Raw genomic sequence first — 20,823 nt, forward strand, 5'->3', positions numbered from 1 at the left:
AAACACTTATTAAAGTGCCCTGCCTCTTACCAAGTACTTAAAACATGTCTATTCTCATTGATGAAGCCCCAAATATTCCCACCTTCAAATTCCAGCTCAACAATCTCCTTTAGGGAATCTTTCCTGTACGCTCAGATGGATATGAACATTCTCTCTTTGACCTCCCATTTCCCCAGTATTTCTCTTTTTACAAAGGATTGTAATTAAATATATTAATTTCCCTTGTTAGACCATATAACTCTTAAGAAAAAATTGGAGGGGGAGACGAACCATGAAAGACTATGGACTCTGAGAAACAAACTGAGGGTTCTAGAGGGGAGGGGAGTGGGGGGATGGGTTAGCCTGGTGATGGGTATTAAAGAGGGCACGTTCTGCATGGAGCACTGGATGTTATACGAAAACAATGAATCATGGATCACTACATCAAAAACTAATGATGTGCTGTATGGTGACTAACATAACATAATAAAATAAAATTTAAAAATAAAAGAAGAAGAAGATAGCAGGAGGGGAAAAAGGAAGGGGGGGAAATCGGAGGGGGAGACAAACCATGAGAGACGATGGACCCTGAGAAACAAACTGAGGGTTCTAGAGGGGAGGGGTGTGGGGGGATGGGTTAGCCTGGTGATGGGTATTAAAGAGGGCATGTTCTGCATGGAGCACTGGGTGTTATACACAAACAATGAATCATGGAACACTACATCAAAACTAATGATGTGATGCATGGTGATTAACATAACATAATAAAAAAAAAAAGAAGAAAGCTATCTCCTTGTTTTTGTTCATGGCTAGCTGAATAGTATCCTCACCACCGGCACCACCACCACCACAGAGACACATACACATGTTCACTTCTTAATTCCACAAATCTATGAATCTCACCTAATATGGAAAAATGGGTTTTGCAGATGTAATTAAATTAAAGATCTTGAGATGGGGAGATATACTGGATTATCCCGGCGAGTATGATTTAATCACAAGGATCCTTAGAAATGGGAGGTGGAAGGAGATCAGAGTGAGACCTAAGAGATAGAGGACATGTACGGTGATTAACATAACATAATAAAATAAAAAAAAATTGGGGGCGCCTGGGTGGCTCAGTCGTTAAGCGTCTGCCTTCGGCTCAGGTCATGATCCCAGGGTCCTGGGATCGAGTCCCACATCGGGCTTCCTGCTCAGCGGGAAGCCTGCTTCTCCCTCTCCCACTCCCCCTGCTTGTGTTCCCTCTCTCGCTGTGTTTCTCTCTGTCAAATAAATAAATAAAATCTTTAAAATAAAATAAAATAAAATAAAATAAAATAAAATAAAATAAAATAAAATAAATAAAATTAAATTAAAAAAAAGAGATAGAGGACAGAAAATAAGGCCAGAATAACATAGTAATGAGCCAAGGAATGCCATCAGCCTCTGAAAATGGAAGAGGCAAGACGAAGATTCTCCGTTGGAGCCTCCGGTGGTAACCAGCGCGGCTGACACCTTCATTTTAGCTCCATAAGATTCATTTCAGATTTTGACCTTCAGAATGGTAAGAAAATACATTTGTGTTGTTTTAATTCACTAAGTTTGTAGTAATTTGCTACAGTAGTGGTAGGAAACCAATGCACCATCCAGCGGGATGCTTAGCACATTATAGATGTTTAATAAAAATTTAATGAATAAATTAATTACAAATACAACACAAACAATAAGAAGAGTCCATTTAATGATGTCAGTTGAGGTCATAATCAGTTCATGGGAAAAAAAGAAAATACCGATTTCAGAGCTATGTTTTTCCCCCAGGAAATAAAACACATATTAAAACTGTGGAAGTTAAATTAAAATTCAGTTTCATGTGCCCATCACTTAGAGGTCAGGGTGGATTCTAATATAGTACTTAATTAGTACAACAGGAAAAATAAATCATGACAAATAAGAAGACACTGACTAGCTTTTTTTCATTTCATTTTGTTTTACCACAGATTCCTAGAAAACGTGACAATTGATTCTGTGTTATGTTTATGAAACACACCTCAGCTCTAAGAAGCCAAAACTTGCTAAAAGAAACACTAGTGGTGTCCAACCATGTCTCTCCCCAATCTCTTCTCTGCTTTCTGATTTAAATATCTGTTCAGGACACGCCCGCACAAAATAATCACCACATTACGATGGCAATTTAGAAAGAGTTACATAGAACATCTTCTGCCTTATGATTTATAATTTATAAGAGATGCTCCTCATTCATCCACGTGGAAATGTAGAACTCTGAGTGCAAGTCACTGCCAATTTCTGAAACTAGCCCTGACAGTATTTCAGAGTAAAAATTAGCATGATGTTTCCACCACAGAAAAGGAATTGGCCAAATTTTTCTTTCTGTCCTACATTTCTTCTTCTCCCTCTGTTCTTGGGATTTGTTTTCTCTGGAGTCACACAGGCAGCCAATCACCTTGTGGATATCAAGTGCCTGAGAGCCTATCATTTACCTCCTATGTAGCACTGTTGAGATTAGAAACAGAAAAATCTGCCATGGTATGCATTAAGAGTCTGGGCAGTTCAGTTTGCAGGCATATGGTAAGAACGAAAGATACTTAAGGATAGAACCTATGTTCTGAAGGTTGTTCTATTGTTCCAAGAATGTCTAAAGATACCAATATATCCTTTCCTAAGCATTAAATCTATGAAGTAGCTATCCCAGTGATCAGTGTTCTCCATCAACTTAGGCCAGGCCCACAAATCACAGGGCTTCCATGCTCCAGGCAAAGTTCTTCTTTCTCACTAAGTGTAAAGATCTCTTGGACAAATCCCTGAGCTGAGAATCAATAAACCTACATTCCATTCCTGACTGTTGTCATTAATGAAGATGCTTTTGGCTACAAATAATGGAAAGCTCAACACCACCTGCTTAAACAATGAACACATTTATCATGTGAAGAGTTGGGCAGTTCAAGGATTATTAAGACAGAAGCTTAACAGTCTCCTCACAACTGTGCTTTATCTCTGCTCTCCAGCCTCACTGTGTTTCTCTTATCCATCAGGCAAGCTCCTCTGATGGTCACAGACTATCTGCTAGAGTTTCATGTATCACACAGGTAGGAAAAGATCTAACCAAAGAAATGCTACAGTCTCTTCCCTTGTGTTTCTTTTTAAGAGAAAGACATTTTACTCAGAGAGCCCTCCAGAAGATTGCTCATCTTTTCATCAGTCACATGGATAACCTTAAACTAATCACAGGAGAAAAGAAAAAAGGAAAGCGAGAAAAGAAAAAAATGGCTAATTTGGCTTACCCTAAGCAATATTTCCTCCCTAAATCACATGTGAAGAAGTTAACACCCAGGACTGATTCTTAGGTAGGAAAATAGAGTGGTTATTATACTATGTCATTGACTAGTAGTACAAACTGATATAAAAAGGCTTATATAAAATTAAAATATATATAATGGAAGCATAATTTCTTTCTGATAATTATGGGGTCACTGAACTCATCTAATTCAGCAGATCTTTATCTACTGTATCTGCTAAGTACAGGTTACTGACCTACATCTGCGAAGGTATCAAAGTTTCTACTCTTAAGAATTGTATGTGCTTATGGGGTGCCTGGGTGGTACTGTGGTTAAGTAAGCATCTGACTCTTGGTGTCGGCTCAGGTCATGATCTTAGGGTTGTGAGATTGAGCACTGTGAGGGTCTCCATGCTGAGTGTGGAGTCTGCTTGAGATTCTCTCTTCCTCTCCCCCTCCCCCTCCCACTTATGCTCTCTTTCTAAAATAAATAAATAAAATCTTTATTTTTTTAAAGATTTTATTTATTTATTTGTCAGAGAGAGAGAGAGGGAGGGAGGTGGCGAGCACACAAGCAGGGAGAGAGGCAGGCAGAGGGAGACGCAGGCTCCCCACTGAGCAAGGAACCTGATGCGGGACTTGATCTCAGACACTGAGATCATGACCTGAGCCGATGGCAGCCACTTAACCAACTGAGCCACCCAGGCCTCCCAAATCTTTAAAAAGAAAAGAATTACATGTGTTTGTGGAGAATTGAAGAGAAGTGCAAGAATAGCTGTAAGACAGGCTCATATAAAGCCACACAAGAAACTTAAAACTCAATTTAACCTAAATTAGAACATCTAGTTCAGGTATTAAAAGAGGTTAATGAATCAAGATAGATTTCATAGAGGCAGTGGCATTTTAGACAGCACTGCAAGGTTGGGTAGGACTCGACAGGTTGAGATGGTAAGGACGGTCCTTCATGTGAAGGAACAGCGTAAGTGTGACAGAAAGTTTTATCTGCCTCTTAGCATCAAGTTGTTAGTTTCTTGATAAAAATACCATAATTGTTTTCTGTAGAAATACCTGTCCCACTCATATGCTTTTTGAAATGAAATAGCTTCACACACCCTTTACTCCAGGAGTGTATGTGATCACAAGCATGTGATCTAGGCTCATTATTCTATTTTCCTGTCCATAATGCTGGTTCAGATCCAATCAGAACTAATCCTGGGAACTTTTTTTTTTTAATTACTGAAAAAATTGGCATTTTTGCCACTGAATTTTAACGTGGGGATATACAGACCTAAAAAATCTTACAGAAATTTTGCCATTGCAAAAAGACTGAATGAACATAGAGCCAGAAGATGGAGACACTGAGATTTGATTATACCATTTGATCCTCTAGTTTAATCTTCATTCAAAATCAGGTGACTTGTCTCTTCCATTATTTGGGTCAGAAAATGTGTTCTTTTTACCAAGATTCTTTTAAAATTTTTGTATCTGAAAATCTGATTTTAGTTAGACATTCAGTCACTTATTTCTGTTTGTTTGTTTTATATTGGTTTTGTTTTTTTTTGTTTGTTTTTTTGTTTTGTTTTTTTTGGGGGGGGTGCTAGCAGAGTTTTATTACCTTACAAGCATGTCACTTTATAATTATTCTTCAAACTGTATATATGCTTCATATGTTCTTTTTTTATTATGTTAATCATCACACATTACATCATTAATTTTTGATGTAGTATTTCATGATTCATTGTTTGCATATAACACCCAGTGCTCCATGCAGAATGTGCCCTCTTTAATACCCATCACCAGGCTAACCCATCCCCACCCCCCTCCCCTCTAGAACCCTCAGTTTGTTTCTCAGAGTCCATAGTCTTTCATGGTTCGTCTCCCCTTTGATTTCCCCCCCTTCATTTTTCCCTCCCTACTATCTTTTTTTTTTTTTTTTTAACATATAATGTATTATTTGTTTCAGAGGTACAGGTCTGTGGTTCAACAGTCTTACACAATTCACAGCTCTCACCATAGCACATACCCTCCCCAATGTCCGTCACCCAGCCACCCCATTCAGTCACTTATAATGTAATGGATCCAACTGATTATTGAACAAACGTATAACATTGGGAAAACACTGGGGTTTTGGAGAAAAAAAATAGGTTAGAGAAGATAAAATTGTCTGGAAAACAAAAAATTCTCTGCAATTGACACCTTCACCCAGGGTGGGCCTACACTTCACATTCTCATGAAAAACAGTCTAGAAGGGAACTCTTTTATGATTAAAGATGCTGAAAAATCATTTGCTACTTTTCCTATAGGGAAGTGGAATCTAATTCTATCTTGTTGAATCCAGTGTGGTATTAGTGACTTGCTTTACCAAACGTATATGGTGAAGGAATGTTCTGAGGCATCTGATGCTAGGTCATTACAAGACCTGTAACTTCTGTTTAGGCCTCTTGAAGAACTCATTGAAAGTGCTAAGCCCACAAGTAAGAAATTCAAACCTGAAAATCCATGCTGAAAAAGCAAAATATAAATGTTTAGCTTAACACCCCCACCAACCTGAGCCCAGAATCCCAGCCATCCACATCCAGGTACAAGAAATATGAATGAAACCATTTTGGACCCTGCAGATGAACTCATTCTGCAGGTAACTATAATCCATTAACCTACACCAGTGCTATGTGAACAGAAGTATCACACAGCCAATCCTTGCTTAAAGTCCTGACCCACAATATTTATAACTTAAGCCACTAAGTTTTGGAGTAGTTTGTTACTCAGCAACCGCTTATTGGCATAGAATTTGGTACCTGGAAGTGGAGTCCTTCTCTAACAAAACCTCACAAAATCTAACTTTTGGGTACTGTGCCCTTGAAATGTGGTAGTGCGGCTGAAGAACTGAATTTTTATTTTTATTTAGTGTCCATTAGTATATATATTTAAATTTCTCTTTATCATCAGCTAGTGTTTCTGGTATTGGGCAACACAGAGAACAGAGAGAATGGTGGTTAATTGGCTTCTTTATTCTACTTCCTTAACTGCTCCACCTCTCTTCTACCCTCCTCACCAAAATTAAATGGCATCAGTCATTAAACAAGTGCTAAATGAATGGACTAAGAAAAGTGATTATCCCTTTCTAACCCTATATATGTCTTTGCTGTAGTAGTAAAATAATTAATGTTAATTTTTAAGTCTTCGTTTCTAATGGTTGCTGATCTAAGAATTCAAATTCAGAGGTGTGTGGTATGGTCATAGGGCTTACTAATTAGAATATTAGCAAATGTCAGTAACATTTTAAAATTCAAATCTTTCTGTAGGAAAATGATAGAAGTTAACCAATCAGCCACTTCAAGTAATTTCCTAATGTCAATTTATTAACTAAATAAAACATTAACATGTCATTTCCTTTCTTTTATATAATTATAATATGAATTAGTGAACTGTGGCCTGTAATTCAAAATTATCAATTAAATTCAGCATTTTGTTAAGGTATATTTTATTCTTCCCCCTACTTATTTAGACTATAGGTTGTTTTTGTTTTGGTTTGGTTTGTTAATTTTCCCTGAGTATACATTGACATTAGCCATCTGATGTTAGCTTGAGATGTGTCAGGGTTTTCTATGTTTATAGAGTTTACAAGATTGCTGTTGCCTTCTGTGAATGTGTCAGGATAATATTTTGCTATCTGCCATACCTAATCAAGGAAATATAAAACCTAGCTCTTCTCTTCTCCCAAACCACAATCCACTCAAGAGAAGCTTAGCCCCGAAAGTGGGCATGGTATTATTCTTATTTATAAACACAGTTATTTTAAACCACAACTGTGTCTCTTATATCACTATCATATTTTCATCTTAGAGAAAGCCCTTTTCCCCAAAGACAAGCATCTTTAAATATTATGGTTGACAGCAACCCAGCTTTAAAACCAGTTGTAACCAGTTGCTATGGCTGATTAACTATCAGACTATTGGTATAAGGCATATGGTATATTAAGTTCTACTTTATAGACAAAGAGGAGTGAGGGCAGAGGGGAAGTGGGGGAGAGAGAGAGAGAGAGAGACCGCCTGCCTGATACCATTCTTTATGAGGTTGTAGCTCAGGATGAAAGGAACATTCAAATTGCACCCAGGAGTGAAATCCTCTGGTTTGACTTGGATAGAGTTTGCCCCTTGATAGCAGTTTTCTTAGAGTATATGGGAGGACAGAATCTTGTAAAATTAACACAGTGTCATGCTCAAAGTATTTGCCACTAAATTGAATTCATTAACTCTTTCTCATGTACTGTCCTAGTTATTGGCCACACAGCCATGAGCAAGAAAAAATGAGGTTGCTGCTTTTATTAAGCTTATATCTACAAGAGGAGTAAAAAAATAGGCATAAGATCTACATCTGTTACTGTATGTCCTCATTTCTATGAAGCAGTTTCTGTACCAGTTATCTTTTGCTATGTAACAAACCATACTCAGATTTGGTAGCTTAAAACAGCAACCTTTTTTTTTAGCTCACACTAATGAGTCAGTTGGGCAGTTCCTCTGGTTGAACTTAGCCAGGGTCCCTGTAAGTCTGTAGTCACCTGGCTCTGGCTTGCAGATTGCCTAGCAGTTGGGTGAACTGGGCTCCAGTCATTCCCAAGTCTGGCATTTGGCAGGTCGTCAGCTGTGGCAACAGGGGGGGGGCCTGCAAGCCTCAGTTTCTTCACACAGGGGTGCAGGAATCCACAAGCAGCAACAGATGAAGCTGCAAGGCATCTCAAGCGTAGGCCCAGGACCTAAGTTCACAAGGTCACCTCTGCAATAGGTAAGTCAAAATACCACAGCACAGCAGAAAGAGCTGGGGATTCAAGCCCCATCTTTTAATCAGAGGTACTATAAAGTATTGTGACCATTTTTCTAATCAACTGCAGTCTCCTTTGCAGATTTTTTTCAGCATTCTGTAACCATTATTTATCACTAATGGTTATTTCTAGTCACTCAAAAGCTGATAATATTTCTAAATTAAGAAAAAAATGAAAACAGGAAATTATGTTTCTATTGAGCAATATGTGCATGAGAGATGAAATAAACAGACAAATGCCCAAATGGCACACAATCATTTCCAGGCAGATTAAGAAAACCTCAGCAGGTGCTATTTTTAAAACTAAGATGCTCTTCTGTGGCAACAGACGATGCCGCTCTGGGAATGTCCTTCAATAACAGAATATCTCCACCAGAAAGAGAATTTCAACCAGTGTGGTTTTGTTCCCAGAAAAAGGTGCCCCAGGAGCTAGAAGGCCCTAAAGACACTGCTATTACTGCTCTCTGTTTACTCCGCTAATGCATCCACAAGGAACAGAATGCTCACACACCCCAATACATAATATTTGTACAGCACTTTGGACCAACACTTCAGGAACATTTAACAACATAAGTTTTATTGATTATGGCCTGGCTTCCGTGGTGTATTCCCCGACAGAAGCCCAATAATCAGCCACCATATAAGAAGAAAATTTTATTCGGTTAGCTTCTAGGAAGGCGGGCTCCTACCCCAGGTCTGGGAAAACTGAAAATTCTGAGATTTATGTAATAGGGTGAGATAATCTGAAAGGAGAATAAAGGAAAAAGGCTTTTTAACGTCTTTAAACCACTGTGAAAGATTTATCTCATGGCCCCAGGATAAGAGATCTACCTCTCTCATCTCACTTGGTCCAAGGAGCTTCATTTTTTGAGGAATGCTTCACAGGTGGTGGGGCAGATTTTCCTAACAACCGTGGCAAGAGTAGGCAAATTAGGTGCATAAATTTAATGGAATTCTAAAATATCGTGGTCAGACTAGGCAAAAAGTCTTTCATATCATATAGTTCAACCCCTACCTGATGCCTGCATCCTTGGGATGAGATCCACAATGTGTGATCATTTGGGTGTGTGAAAATAACTCCAGTGATGGAGAACTCACTACTTTTATATTTGAAAATGTCTGAATTTTTTCACTTGTGAATATATGTAATTTTTTTTAACTCTCTCCTATTTAGCAGTCACTCTTCCAACAGGGGAAATGTAACAGTGATCAAGGAATATGTAACTCCTACCCTAGAGAAGCAAGAATATATTGAGAGAGAAAATTGAGTCAGCAGAGATCACATTTTTCCTTATTTGGAACTGTACTCTCCCATCTCAGATTATACTTACTGTTCTGGGATAACTTCTTTCATTAGACAAAACAAGTCTCATTTTCTCCCATTGAACATATCCATAAAGAATTTGAAGACAACTATCAAGTATCAAGTCCCACTGGCAAGCTACAGATTGTCATTGCTGCTCATTTGTTTTTTCATTTATCCATAAGGCAATTTCTGGTCGTGACTATGCGCTAGGCCCTGGAGAGACACTGGAGAAGATCTGTAGAGGGGTAAAAAGTTCTCCTCAACCCTCCTAAGGTCGCTGGTGGGCCTGAAAATTAAACTGAAAAACACAGATTCACCAAGAAAACTATATTCATTTATCTAAGTTTTATGTGACATGGGAGCCTTCATAAGGGAATGGTTATGCTAGGTTTGATAAAGAGGTGACAGCCGTGGAGTCATATGATAGGACAAAGATTATGAGTAAAGTGCAATAAAAGGTGGAAGCCTTCACAAGGTCTGCTGCTCAGCTCTTTCTTCGTGTTGCTCCATCTTGGAGAGAAGGATGCTACTTTCCTCTGGGTATAGAGGGCACCTCTCACATGAAAGTCTTAGGACCTGCTTCAGGGGAGAATAGCAGAGGGACGGGCAGAGAGAACTTCGTGCTTCTGCCATCTTCTCAAACTCCTTCAGCTTAAAACATGACTAGGTGTCATGTTTTGGGGGAATGTGTCCTGAACATTCCCACTTTTATTAGCTATCCTGACAAACATTCCTGCATATACCATTGCTTGAGATGGAAGAATGCTCATGCAAATCTCTCTCCATTTTCTGTTTTAAATACTGGCCACAATGCTATGTTAGAGATTTGTTTACAACAGTGTTTCTTAACAGAGGCACAATTTTGCCCCTCAAGGGATATTTGGCAATGTCTGAAGACATTTTTGGTCATCACAGCTATGGTGCTCCTGGCATCTACTGCAAGCATGCTGCTAAACATACAATAATGCACAGGACAGCCCCCAGACAAGAATTATTAGCCCCAAAATGTCAGTAGTGCCAAAGTTAAGAAATCCTGATTTACATAAGAGGGTGCAAAACAGGTTCTGCTTCAAAGAATTTATAGTCTGTGTATGGATTCATCCATGTTTCATGTGTGTTCATCCACGCCATTTGTTATAAACTTACCAGGATAATGTGTTATATAAAAAATACACCAAGTTTATATATTTTCCTTTACCAGAATTATGGATAATACCTGAAAACATGGAAAAAATACTTTAATGATAAGGTTTAACTGGCATAAATACAGCATAGCACATTTGTCCAAGAATGGACATTTGCTGTCGACTGTATCCAAGGAAGTTTCCTTGAAAAACTGAGCCTATTGAAAGTAGAAGTCTCTGCTCTCCACTTAGCCTTTCCTAGCCTTGGTAGCATTTGGCTGCAGTAGCATGGTTAGTGTCTAAAAACATTCTATTTGCTAGACTGTCTTTTCCATGGTCCTTTGGCTAGAGAGAGCAAAATTTTGTTGGGCCTGTTTAGTCTGCATCCATTAAAATCTCTGGGTTGCCAGACAGCTGGTGCTGGCTTATTGGGATGTGATGAGGCTCATCATGGGAATATGGGGAATAAAGAAAATTGTTGTATTCTATAATGAACTGTTGCTTCTAGGATGAACTCCCATAACCATGGTGAAAACTCTGGCTGAGATGATGCTGAAAGCAACAGAAAGGAGTATATCTCTTCCCTTCCAGAGACATTCAGACTACTCTCAGTGCCACTTACTGGCAGAGCCTAATAAGGAGCAGCTGGAAAAGCAAATACACAGTTTGCAGAGTTCCAGCCCCAACATCATGAAGAAGAGTGTAGATGGCTGGTTTCAAAGTGGAGAGAAACTAGTTTAAAGCTGTAGCCTCCTCAGAGAGATTTTCCTCTGGCCACTCAGTCTAACAATACATCCACGGTAACTCTTTCTTACATGATCTTTTCTTTTTTTCTTCACAATTCTTTTATGGTATCTGAATTGAATTTATACACATATTTAAAAAATTTGTTCTGTATTTCATTTCCATGAAATCCGACACCCAGCTACAATATATGCTCTGTGAGGGCAGGCCAGGCTCTGGTGGTTTTGTTTACGAAAACGGTCTGTATTTGTTGAAGGCATGCTTGAGGTGGAGATACATTTGCTTTAAATTTTACTTATCTTAGAAAGAACTATCAATTAATCTAGGTAAATTTTCCATCTCAGAATTCATGTTTAGCTTAGTCTTATCGCATGCTCTGATTTATTTCTGACAATTATAGAGACATGAACTCAATTACCTTCAGTTAATTAATTAATAGAGTTGGCTGCTTAATCACTAAACATATTCTTTTTTCAGTGTGAAAATCTAGAGTTGGAATGCCCATGTTTCTGTAGCATTCCTAACATTTGTGTGAACACACACCCACATACATATGTATGAACTCACCACATATGTATGTGGTTGGCAGAGAGGAAGGACAAGTAAGGTTATGGGAACCACAGTATGTTCCTTGGTCAGAATTTCAGACTTCAGAAGAAGCCCTCAATTCACTTCATAAAAAGTAGTGCTACAGTTTGAAAAATATACATCTATCATTGCTGTTCAATGAAATTCCTTTAGAGGGAGGGTTTAGAGTCAGGAACCTATGAAGGATTAACCAGTTCTAAGATATCTTTCTTGGAGGTAACTTTGTTGTTGTTTTTTAACTTTATTTTAAATCATTCTAGATTTACAGAAGAGTTACACGGATAGTACAGAAAATTCCTATCCATCTGTCACCCACGTTCCCCTAATGTTAACATCTTGTATAACCATAATACAATTATCAAAACTAAGAGACTAATATTGACACAACACTATTAATTGAACTGCAGACTATTTGGCTTTCAAAACTTTCTTCACTAATGTCCTTTATTTCTATTTTAAAATTCAATCCAGAATACCACATTACATTTAATTATCATGTCTACATAATCTCTTCCAATCTGTGATGATTTCTAAGGCTTTCCTTGTCTTTCATGACCTTAACACTTTTTAAGAGTAATGGTCAGGTATTTTGTTTAGTGTCTCTCAAGGTAGATTTGGCTGAGTAGATCTCATGATTAAACTGGTGCTATGGATATATGGGGGGAAATGCCATAGAAGTTGAGTACTCTTTTCATTGTGTGCATATATATGTGTGTGTATTATATGTATAATGTATATATACATTGTGTATATACATGTGTACACATGTATATCATGTTATTCATTTTGCTGTGCATGTTGCTCTCACTTTGGCCATTGGAATTTTTTTCTGGTTAGCTTCAGTGTCCTTTGACATCATTTCAGCATGACTTATTATTGGTGACTTTTAATCTGATAGCTTTATTAAGGTGGGATCTGCCCAGTTTCTTCAGAGATTTTCTTACAGTAATATTTTCCCCTTTCCATATTATATTTGATGGAAGTAAGTCACTAAGTCCAGGCCACACTCAAGGAGGAGGGAATTAAGCTCTACTTTCTGCAGGGAGGTATATCAAATAATTTGTGGACAAAAGTTAAAGACACCCCAGTAATTAATAGTTGATGAGAGATACTTGTAGGCTATGAAAATATACTGTTTTTTCTTAAAAGTTTTGCCTGGAGGATTTGCCTGCAGTAGTTATTACTGAGATATTCTAGTGATAAGTTTTTATTTCCCTCATTGCTTTACATTTATTATTTGGAATTCTTAAAAAAGGCAGATATATCCCTTCTCCACCATTATTTATTTATTTAATCATGTATTTATATCAATATGGACTCATATTTGTTTTACTCCCTGTGTTAGAATCCAATCCTGCTGTACTTGTTTTGTTCATATTGGTGCAGCTTTGTCATTCTGGCATATGCTCATCCTTTCTCTAGCCCCAAGCATCCATTTACTTTTTGGTGTTAGTAGATGCTACAGGATCATCATATTTCCCCTTTCCCCAGCTCTAGAACCAGCCATTTTCCAAGGATCCCTGATTTCTTTTATAGAGAATGGTACTTAGAAACCAACATCGGGGTTCTAGGTATGTTTATTGTTACTATGGTTTTACTACTTCTAGGCCCTCTCAGTGGACCAAACTGGGAAATGGAAGGATTTATACTAGTCAACATGTACGAAGACTTCTGTATTTATTCATTTTTCTATTAGATAATGAACTCTACAGTTCTAGTGTTTCCAGATTGGAATTTTTATAGTTTACATTTATGCACTGATATGTCACATTTCTTCCTGCATGATGAACATATTGTCTTATTTTATTTTGTATATATCCTTGAATGTTCTTATAATAGATGCTCTTAAATCTTTTTCTGCAAATTCCAACAGCTGAGATATCTCAAGGTCACTTTCTATTGACTGTTTTTATCCCTTGTCTTTGAGTCACATTTTTCTGTTTCTCTGCATGTCTAGTAAGTTTTTATTGTATACCTAATATTTGTAGGTTACATAGTAGAATTATGTTGGTAAGTAGGTAACCTGGTTTTGAATGGCAAACTCTATTGCTTCTATAGTGGGAAGCAGCTGAAACCTCTGTTTAATTCCCTCATTCTTTTACCTTGTAACTTGAACTTGATCCCTTGACACTTCCCCTAGTAAAGGGTATTTCAGGGTCAGTCATGGAACTAGACTGAGTTTACACACAGATTTTCATTCTTCCTCTCACTCCTGAGTCTTGGTCATTCCTAGGAATTTCTCCCTTATTTTCTAGTCAATTTGGTGGCCTTAAAGTCAGTCCTCTAATGTCTCAATCCAGTAATACTCTTGCTTTATCTTTGCATTTCAAGTATCCCATGACCAAACTATAAGATATGCCCAGGTGAAATGCTGTAGCAATGCAAATGATTCCCATTGCTATCCCTTTATTTCAAGGCTCAATTTTCTTCTAGTTTCTGTTCATTTTTTTTTTTTTTTTGCTTTCTCATGGCTTTAAAGAGATTTTTAAAAATATAATATTTATAAGAATTTATATTTATTTGTGGGAGAGTTATTCCAATAAGATCTATTCTACTATTATAATAAGTGAAACAAACTCTAATATCTTCCTTACAAAATAAAGAAGAAATTGAAGGTTTTCTCTAATCTTGGGTAACATAAGTTGTAATTTCTACATTATCACTTAATCTTTAAAAAATATATCAGTGTAGATTTTGTATTTTTCTGGGATGTTTTGACATGTTTATGTCAAAATTCATGCTTCCCTATATTGCATAGTTTCTTTTCTTCCATGTAAAACATAAACTAGGCAGCAATAAGATAGGTGTTTATGAAAATTGCAATTCCCATAATTCCAAAGGACTTTTTTTTTCAAAAGATCTTTTAAAAAATGGAAATAATATATTGTTCCTATGTTAAGTATTTATCTTAGGAGTAAGCAATTGATCAATTAGCACTGGGACAGATGAGTTTATAGTTAACTTATTTGTTGTCTCCATTAAGACAGTATGATTTTGAGAGGCTATTATGATGTATTAGTGATGATAATAATAGCTGTTCTGTCATATTCTTAGAGACCAGATCTCATTTTTAGCATTAGACATATATTACTTCATTTGCTCTTTATAAGTTAAAGGTGAGTATAGTGTCGGCCTTTAATAAAGTAGTATAGTTTTATGTAGGTAGTTTTTCCAAACTCCCAAATAAAATGAGAGGTAGAACCAGGAGTTCGCAGATAGTGAGATTAGGACTCAAAAAATGCCACAGAGAAGACCCAAGGATATTTAGAAGATATTGGTAAGATATGTTGTGAAAGTACTCAAGAAATTGTGATATTAACAAAATTTTTGCCAGAGTTCACAATAAGACAAATGGCAGTTAGATCTTCATTTTAAATTAATATAACACATCATCTAAACCTATGATTAAGATCCAAGTCTTATTTATATAACAAGCTATGGCTCCCACCTATGAGATCAGCAGCCCCAAATGTGAATCTCAACCAGTCTGAGTCACTGCCCTCACATGTTGGCAAGTTAGCACAGGTCCTGCCAAAAATTCAAGTTAAAATCCCTTATCCACACATGTACTCATCCTTTTTTTTAAAAAATATTTTATTTATTTATTTATTTGTCAGAGAGCGAGAGAGAGCACACAAACAGAGGGAGAAGCAGTCTCCCTGCTGAGCAAGGAGCCCGATGGGTGACTCGATTCCAGGACCCTGGGATCATGACCTGAGCCGAAGGCAGATGCTTAACGACTGAGCCAACCAGGCGCCCTTACTCATCCTTTTATTAATTTATTATAATTTCTATAATAACCTGAACACTTAGGCTACATAACTTATGATAGCACATTAGGTACTGATTTTATACTTTACAGGGAAGAAAATTCAGTGGTAGACAATTATTTCAAAATTTTGGGAAATGGTATATTTTAATACCTTAAAATATGCCTAATTGATATTTGAAATTCTGATCATTGTGGAGTAGTTCAACAAAGTCTAGGGAATATTTGTCAATAAGGTGTGAGCACTTGTAAAACTGAGTTCTCCCTTCTTCAGCTACTTCAACTTAAGAAAATGATTTTCCTTCCCAAAGGACCTCATGTTTCTGTTTGAGTCCAACACTTTTTCAGCACCTTTTATGCTCTTTCTCCCCCCAACTTCTCTCTCACTCTCTCCTCCTCCCTTCCTCTTCCTTAAATAAATAACAAGTATGACATGAATTAACATATAAAAGTTTATGGAAGAATTGTCCACCTGACCCTAAAAACTGTCTAATCACGAAAGGCACTCTTTGCTTGCTGGATGACCAATTACAAGCTAAATATTAATGTAAGAATATTATTTTTAAGTATACTATAAGCGTTTTAAAAATTGCCCTTACATTGATTAATTTTCAGTCAAACTAAAGTTCAACTGGCAGAATATTGTGTCAGCACTAAGACTTGCACTGTGGGTCTGTATTTCACCTTGAATCACAGCCCTGTCCCTTTAGCTTTTCCATGGGAGAGAGATACAGTAAGGTGTTAGATGACCTCCACACTTTTAAAATTCAGGGTTTCAGTGTGATGGAATTTCTCTTGAGGAAAATTCAGAAATGTTACAGTTAGTTAAATCTCACCAGTTAGAACAAGAAGCAGGGAGAGAGCCCTAATTTTATGCACAGCCAGAGGGACATAGATCCTATTAGTATAAGTTGGCTAATGGTGGGCTTTTCCTTCTGCCTTCTGAAAGTGAAACACGACTGTGTTGATGAAGCTAAAAAGTCAGTTGTTGCACAAGTATCTCTTCAGTCTGGTTTTATTTTATTTTTTCATTTATTTTAATCTTTTTTTAAGAGAGAGAGAACACACAGATGCAGGGATGGGTGAGGGGCAGAGGGAGAAGGAAATCTTAAGCAAGTTTCACACCCAGGGCAGAGTCCCTCCTGAGGCTAGATCTCATGACCCTGAGATCATAACCTGAGCCAAAATCATGAGCCAGTGGCTTAACCTACTGAGCCACCCAGGTGACCCTCAGTCTGGTTTTAAAAGTCAACTCTTGGGGTGCCTTGGTGGCTCAGTTGGTTGAGCACCTGCCTTTTGATTTCAGCTCAGGTTGTGATCTCAGGGTTTTGAGATCAAGCCCCATGTTGAGCTCTGTGCTCAGCAGGGAGTCTGCTTGAGATTCTTTCCCTCTGCTACTCCCTCTGCTCTCTCTCAAATAAATAAATAAATAAATAAATAAATCTTTTAAAAATAATTATATAATTATATATTATATAATTTAAATTTATTAAAATTTATATAAAATATTATATAATTTAAATGTTAAATGTTAAATTTAAATTTATTAAATAATTATATATATTATATATAATATATAAGGTGAAGAGGCCATATAAATATTATAAAATTAGATTTCACAACAAAGAATATTATCAGGGATAGGGAGGGCATTTTATAATGATAATTTATATAAAAAGACAAAACAAATCTAATTGATTATTCTCCTCTCTGCTGGCCTCTCCTCTCTGGCATTCTGCCCTATCAACTCTAGTTCCTTGGCCTCCCGACTCCTAATTTTATTTCCTCAACTCAAGAAGACCACCAGTCTCTCCCTGGGTTTCCCCTCATTGTGCCATGGCTTGGACATGCTCTCCAGGCAACAAGCCATCAATCATAATTGACCTTGTCCGTTCTCTTATTTTCAGGGATCACCATCTTCAGTTGCCTAGTGTCCATTGTCTTGAAAACTCTTGTTTCATGTATTCTATTTTCTAGCTTTTTAAATTTGTTTGTGCAATAAGGTCAGTTTGATTCTGGTTACTCCTGGTGAAACACGACTGTGTTGATGAAGCTAAAAAGTCAGTTGTTGCACAAGTATCCTCATTTATTATTGAATGTATTTCATTGATTCTATATATTCTATATATTTTCTTTATGAAACCATTATGAACTCATGGTTCTGTGGAAACAACAGAAAATATCAGATTAAAAAATAGTGCCATAAGGAGTAAAAATTACAATGCAAAGGAAAGTCAGTAATTCACAAGGTGAGGAGGGAAGGATGTGATATTTGAGCCTTGTTTTGAGGTCTCAGTAAGAATTTTTCCAGGGAAAGAAGTGCTGAGTGAAGCATTTTAAGAAGAAGAAACAGTGTATATATTGTTGCAGAATCATTTGGAAGCATGGCGCTTTACAGGGACTCAGAACCACCAACGAGTGTGAAAGGGAAACACTAGCGTATAATAAAAGATAGTGGACAAAGCATGAAGAGCCTGGTATGCAATTCCAGTTAAGGAGTTTGAGCTTTACAGTCTGAGATTTAAGAAACCACCCTGGGATTTGAAACAAGGAAGAAACATCCCATTTGCATATTAGTGAAATCATACTAGTGATGATAGGGATATGGATGATAAGGGACAAGACTGGAGTCAACAGTTTCAGGGCCTTTCAGTAACTCTGTTGGGAAAATAAATACATTAGAAACTTTGATGGTTGACAAGGCATTGGTAGCTTAGGAAATAACATTGAACGTAAAGTCAACAACCACTGGTGACAGTTAGATGTGAGATTCGAAAAAGGACAAAATGGGGAAAAATGTCTATGCTTGGGTGGCAAAGGATATAGTAATGCCAGGCACTGGGATGATGGGTACTGAAGGGGAAGACTGAAGGAGAGGAGGAGGTATTCTTGAATCATGCTGACTCAAGAAGCTAATGGATTTTCTGCTGCAAATGAGCAGGAGATGGTTAGAAATATGATAGATGTTCCTTTAAGACCCAAAGCAGTCATTTTATCCTAACAGCAGTGGTATATACTTCACATCAGAGAAGAGGCATGGAGGGCCTGGTTACATGAAATTATGAAGAGTCAAAGGAGAGTAAGTTGCAAGAAGACCAGGGGTGGTAGTGGGAGGAGAGGGGAGAAAAGACAGAGAAATGAAGAAATATTTTCACAAACCTTGTCTAGTTACTATTGGGGTTTGAAGGTTATGAGATAATTTTTACTAAGTGCCCCGTTTTCACCAGGAGATCTCCTTTAATAGGAATCTTGCTTTCTCTAGAATCTCTTGGATTTCAGATGAATGGGATTTTATAGAAGAGAGCAGTGAGCTTGAGGTAACTGTTCTATTGCCCCAAGGGGCAGGCACCTCCACAGTGAGCTGTGCCATTGTTCATAACGGCTTCTTGTGGCTAACAATAAGCAGCTCAGAGTATGGATGAGAACTTCCATTGTAAGGTTTGTTGAGCAATCACATATAGCTCAGCAGTTAGCATTAAAACCCCATAAAAAGCGAATCAGCTGCCTCAGTATGTCACTATGTATGCCACCCCCTCACCTTAAATCTTTTTTGGGCTAAGCTACGTGGAGTAAGGCCAGCAAATGATGCCAGAACACAGGGCTTTTAAGGGGAATCAAGCAGGTCCTCATGGGAAAGCAGCAGCTAATAACATCAAGGAGAAATTACAATTATTATTAGTGGTGGATGAAGAGTGAAGGGGCAGATTCCTCGCCTCCCAGCCACATTTGTGACATCTGTCATCTTTTAGCTTCCCCAAAAAGCTTGAAAAGCAGCAATGACACCTGTTCTCAACCATTAAAATGGTGCATTTTCTTTTTTTTTTTTTTAAGATTTTATTTATTTATTTGACAGAGAGAGAGACATCCAGAGAGGGAACACAAGCAGGGGGAGTGGGAGAGGGAGAAGCAGGCTTCCCGCCGAGCAGGGAGCCCGATGCGGGGCTCGATCCCAGGACCCTGGAATCATGACCTGAGCCGAAGGCAGGCGCTTAACGACTGAGCCACCCAGGTGCCCCAAAATGATGCATTTTCTAATTTCACCTTAAAATAGAGACTTTCTTCAGAGTAAACAAATCACAGCAGTTATATATTCATCCTTTTTAGCCTTCTTGGTTGGGTGGTGAGCTAGGAGCGGGATGAGGAGGGCATCTTGCTTGTGAACTGTGCCATAGCCAACAAGCACAAAGGATAGAAAAATATAAACTTCTTCCTTCCCCCCTCCCTCCCTCCCTCCCTCCCTCCCTTCCTTCCTTCCTTCCTACTTTCCTTCCTTCCTTCCTTCCTTCCTTCCTTCCTTCCTTCCTTCCTTTATCCCTCCCTCCATCCTTTATCTCTCCCTCCCTCCTTCCTTCCTTCCTTCCTTTATGCTTGTAATTGGTGACCATAGAAGTTCTTCTCTGAATTTTCTTGTAGTGAATATAATGAGAAAAGTTGATGCTCTTTGTAACTCCCAGAAGTATCAGGTGCTATGCTTAGAGGTCTTAGCCCATCTAGAAACAAAGAGCTGCAGTGTGGACAAAAAGAGTGGAACATCTTACATGCATCCTGATGTCTGCATGACAAAGAAGAAGCAGAGAGAGAGACAAGTGAGGAAATGTAGCTATAGGCAGACCCGTTTCATGTGAAATTAAGAGGTAGGGGGCAGTTGATTCTGAACAAGTGCTTTCAGCCAACCAGGAACTCATGCATCAAAGTCAGCTAGAACCACAGGCTCCCAAATAGCACTTCTGAAGGACAGTTACATGACAATAGTACAGAAAGAGCAAGTCGAGACCCGCTAGCCTCTAGCTACACGAAGATTGGGGACAAGTGCATCATAAATACATGTCACAGACCAAGATCAATAACTATCTCAAGTGTGGAACACAGAAAAATAATGGCCAAATCCATTAGGCACACTTCTATCTATCAAGGGTAATAATTTGTTAACAGTGTGATGGTCTATACTAATTAAGTCATTAGTGGCCATTAAAATGTGCTCACTTCTGTGCTCACTTCTGTTTTAGCTTCATATATTTTATTAGTTCACAGTAGGACTTCCCTTAAGTTTTATTTCTACAAGTAACTCAGGGCATATGAAAAATAAATTACCTTTCACAAGAGATGTATAAGCAGATCCTTCCTTCATTAATTTCCTAAGTGTTCCCTTTTACCCTAATTTATCTATTTACTAAATGTTTTTGACTATAAGTACTGGGCAGAGTTTCATCTTAAGCTTCAA

The sequence above is a fragment of the Mirounga leonina genome, unplaced genomic scaffold (genome assembly GCF_011800145.1).
Source record: "Mirounga leonina isolate KUSES-001 unplaced genomic scaffold, KU_Mleo_1.0 Mir_114, whole genome shotgun sequence".
NCBI lineage: Eukaryota > Metazoa > Chordata > Mammalia > Carnivora > Phocidae > Mirounga > Mirounga leonina.